At 52.0% G+C, this 4,644-nt stretch overlaps 1 long non-coding RNA gene across 1 annotated transcript; it reads right to left on the bottom strand.

The window, feature by feature from the left end:
- LOC121107041 lies at window positions 1-2,288 on the bottom strand. Its single transcript, XR_005840349.2, has 3 exons — window positions 1,989-2,288; window positions 1,808-1,910; window positions 1-680 (listed from the first exon to the last, which is right to left on the bottom strand). It is a non-coding gene; the product is annotated as an uncharacterized LOC121107041 (long non-coding RNA).
- Between the last annotated feature and the right edge of the window lie 2,356 nt (window positions 2,289-4,644).

Here is a 4,644-nt window from a genome sequence, read left to right as displayed (position 1 = left end):
CCATTCCAGAAACAATAACCAAAATAGGAATTACTAAAAAGCCAAGGAAAGCAAAGCAATATCACCCGAAAAGATGAGAAACAGAAAGGAATACCCTTAGAAAGCCGAAATCCAGCCATCAGAGGACTGTGTCAACTCCATGGATTCCAGTGACACCAAGGTATCTGCAACATCAAATTTCAGCCAGGCATCCCGGGCCCTTGGTGGCCTATGACAGCAGCGCTCCTACAGAGTTCATTCTCTTACACCCTGATACCAAAGACATGCTACCTGTGAGTGGCTAACACAGTATCTGGCTGCCACAGGACTTGCGAGGAGTGACACCAAGTTTTCTCTCTCTAGTCAGCACACAGAAGTTACTTTGGCTGCCTTTGCAGGAGAAGAGAGCAATCTCTTGCCATGCAGGGAGGGAGGACGTGGTGTACTTCTAGCATCAAGTTACATGTGGTCAAGTCAGGTGATGACATACCTGCTCCCAGCCTGAATCGTCACCCTTCCTGAACGCTGTCACTGAAAGCTTGCTGCTATTGTGTTAGCTGATTCTTGCGAGCATTCCCTCCTGATGAGCTTCACATACATCAGGGCTTGGACAAGTCTTAGTGACGAGGGCATCAAAATTGGCATCTGGCCGCAGTGATCATCTGGACACTAGCTTTTCATTACACGTGAAACAATCTTTCCTGCAAGATATGAAGAAGGAGAGAAAACAATGCTCAGTCTCAACTGTCGGGAGGCACTCCTCTGCCTGAAAAATAGATAACCTCATTGCACATACTGCCAAAAGACAGCTAGACACTGTACCGTTCTGTACACTTGCACTGCGTTTGCAAGGATCTGACCAAGGAAAAAATGGTTTCTTCTGCAGCTAGCTAAAACAGGGGCTTCTTTGAGAGAGCAACAGCATGCACACACTGCCTGCAAGCCCCCTGGCATCCTTCTGCTGTGCTTATGGAGCACCTGGAGCAAGCAGGCACTGACTGCATAGCTCGTGGGGGCTAACACTGCTCAGATAACAACCGAGGGCGTGAAGAAATGTGGCAGGAGAAGCAGTGCATTCCTAACGCAGCAACAAAGACTGGAGCACTGCTCAGACAGGTTGCAGAGCTCCTTCATTAGCGGTCACTGTTAACCCCATCCAGTCAGTGCTGAGCAAAATGAGGACTCTGCAAACTGCAGGTAATATTTCCTGCTGGCTCAGCTATAGTCATTTATGCAGCTTTTAGGGCGGTTTGGTGTTTTTTTCTTTCTTTTTCTGTTCCTTGCTTTTGGTGAGATGCTAATAATTCGTGCAAACTCCCCCCATACACAACCAATCGCCATCAGATGATGAGACAAAAGGCTGAGATAAGCCCCACTTCTAGCTATACACTGTTAAAACGTGAAAATAAATCTGTTCAGAGATTTTGCGATGCATATGCATGCAACAAGAAAAGCAGAGGCAGGGAAAAGAAGAGCTGGCTTGCATGGCAGCAGGTGAACAATGAACAAGGGAAAAACACTTGGCTGTAACATTCACACCCGTCTCTCATCCCACCTAAGACCCAGAACACAACAACTTCAAAGTAATACTCTAACTGATCCGTACTGTATTGAGCCTCTAGACTGTCTCTGCTTCTCTGCTTCTGTAATTTAAGCTTCTTTTGTCTTGCTGTTCAGCAGGCAAACCTCACCCTAAGAAGACAAGACGCAAACTATGGGTGGAGTATGTATGTAGCCAAATTAGTAAAAATGCCTTTGATATGAGACAACAAACAGATGTGAGACGATGCTGTCTGAAATGGACCCATACTGACTTGAATATACGTACCAAAACACTAGAAATCACGTTGTTACCATATTGGAGTCTTTCCTGTTCCATCGCTTAAGCCGTGTAGAAAGCTGATTCAAAGATCTGGAAGAGAAACACTCACCTATGGAGAGCAGGAGACAAATCCAGCCTAGTTCAGCTGCAGCTGAAAGCTGTCATCAGCCAAAGCCTCAGCACTTACCAGAATGCAAACAAAGCTATTCTTCATGCGTTCCTTTTTTAAGTTGAACACAATGCCTGCCATTAAAAAAAGAATAACAATAAAAATAATCCTACCTGGCTTTTCTTGGAATCCAAAAACAGGAGAAAAATCACAGAAACGTGGTGGAATGACTCACACAGCTGGAGTGCTGTGATGGATGGCTAGCGACTTTTCAAAAGAGAGAGGCAAGGCAGGAAAGGCAGTGGTGCAGCCCTCTACGTTAAGAAAGAATGGGAATGTCTGGAAATGAACGATGGCCATGATAGGGTTGAGAGCTTCTAGGTCAGAATAAAAGCAAAGGCCAGTAAGACTGACCTTATCGTGGGAGTGTGCTACAGGCCACCCAACCAGGATGAAGTGGTGGGCAAGACACTTTAGAGACAGCCGCATGAGGTCTCAAGCTCAGAAGGGGCCAGAAGATGATCCTGGTAGCTACAGACCTACGGTGTCTAACCTCGGTGCCAGGGTAGGTTATGGGATGGATAACGTTGCGATTCATTACAGGTCAACCAGGGGATCAGGCCCGGTCACAATGAGTTGACGAATGGGAGATCCTGTTTGACACAAGAACTCGCCCCACGCCACCGTGGCCAGAGGAGACTCCAGCAGCAGCAGCAGCAGGAGCAGATCCCGTGGAGGGAGGAAGCAGGGGCAGCTGGGCCTGCTGTGCACATACACAGATAGACATGTAGATACCTTGTCACTGCTCTTCTGCCTCCACTTTTCTGGGGGACTGGGAGTTTTGTCTTCACACAGGAACTTCGCCACAGCAGCATTTTCCAGTCCGTGGCACCTTGATCCCAGGATGTGCTCCGCACCGTGCTTCTAGGGCATCAACATCTGCTGTCGCACAAAGGCCCCTGAAAGGAAAAGCACCCTCGCACGTTTGCACTGCTCCCACACTCCCCAGAACTGTCTCTCAAATCTCACATAACACAGACTCTCTCAGACTCTTGGCTGCAGCCCAATAGCACAGCATCCCCTCTCTCACCCCCTCTCATGAGCCAAGAGGCCATAGTTTGTGTCCCTTTTTAAGCTTTACAGACACAATCAGGCAAGAACTTAGGTTTGCCCATCCTGCAGCCAGGAATGCTCCAACCTGAGGGGGGAGTGGCCGTGAGAGCAATGTCTCTGTGCAAGTGCAGCTCGTTCCTCCCCTCTGACAGGGGCAGAAGGAGGGAGGCAACAGACAAAAGCAGAAAGCGTCTGCATATCCCTAGTGGCTCCAATTTCCTGCCTCACGCTGGGAAACGAGCTGAGTCGCTGGGCCTCTCCGTTAGGCTTAGCTCTGCAGCTCGGACATCATCTTTACACTCAGCTGTTCCTGGGCATAATGCTCCACACAATGACCCTGCAGAGCCCAAAGGCCTGCCTGCCTGCTGTCACTCACCTGGAGGTTGCAGGGTGCTGTGCCTCTTGGCTGGACCTGCTGCTGCTAGCTGTCACTTGCAAGACACTGAGAGGCCACCTGCTTGGAACTGCAGGCAACAAACACAAACGAGAAAAAAGGAAGGAAGAAAGGATTCTTTCATGTCACAGGCTTTCACAGGCTTCATGTGGAGCACAGCTGCAAGCATTTCACCTGGGCAAAAAAGGGGTGGAGCCTGGCTCCAGCCCTCCCCACCCTCGTTTAAGGGCTGCCTGTCTAAGGGGAAGAATCTCTACTGGGAGATCTGCTCTGTGCTCATACTTTCTGAGTCCTGTTCTTCAGAAAGGGCTCTTTGTTTACTAGCTTGAGTCCTTCCCCACTCATAGGAAAATTAAAACACAAGAAAGCTGCTGGATCAGCTACTGCCTTTCACTACAGTTACCATTTTAGGTTATGGATCAAGGTTGAACTGTACAGAGGGAGTGTAGCCACAAGGCTCTGGCTGTGCCAAGCCTCCCACATGCCCGGGCCCCAAAGCAGCCCCAACTGTGCCTGGTCCTCCTCCATCCTGGGACCACAGGCAGCCCCAACTGTGCCAGGTCCTCCTCCATCCTAGGCCCCAAGGCACAGGCTGTGCCTGGGCTCCCTTTCGTCTGGGCCCAGACAAGGCCTCAACTGTGCCTGCTCCAGCCCGGGCCCCAAATCTGCCCCATCTGTGCCAGGCCCCACTCCAGCCCAGGCCCAAAAGCAGCCCCAACTGTGCCTGGTCCTCCTCCATCCTGGGCCCCAAAGCAGCCCCAACTGTGCCTGGCCCCCCTCCATCCTGGGCCCCAAAGCAGCCCCAACTGTGCCTGGTCCTCCTCCATCCTAGGCCCCAAAGCCTGGGCTGTGCCGGGGCTCCCTCTGGTCTGGGCCCAGAGGAGGCCTCAACTGTGCTAGGCCCCGCTCCAGCTCGGGCCCCCCCAGTGCAGCCCCAACTGCACTGGTCCTCCTCCATCCTGGGCCCCAACACAGCCCCAACTGAGCCTGCTTCTCCTCCATCCTGGGCCCCCCCAGTGCAGCCCCAACTGCACCTGGTCCTCCTCCATCCTGGGCCCCGAGGCTCTACCTGTGCCTGGGCCTCCTTCCTTCTGGGCCCACACGAGGCCTCAACTGTGCCAGGCCCCCTCCAGCCTGGGCCCCGAGGCCACCACTCTGCTGGACCACCCTCCGGCACAGGCCCTGCCCCAAGCCCTGCCCCCTGTGGACAGCTCTGCTCTTTGCCTG

The sequence above is a fragment of the Gallus gallus genome, chromosome 17 (assembly GCF_016699485.2).
Source record: "Gallus gallus isolate bGalGal1 chromosome 17, bGalGal1.mat.broiler.GRCg7b, whole genome shotgun sequence".
Classification (NCBI taxonomy): Eukaryota; Metazoa; Chordata; class Aves; order Galliformes; family Phasianidae; genus Gallus; species Gallus gallus.
The sequence above is the reverse complement of the archived record's forward strand: the minus strand, read 5'-3'. Positions and strand labels throughout refer to the sequence as shown.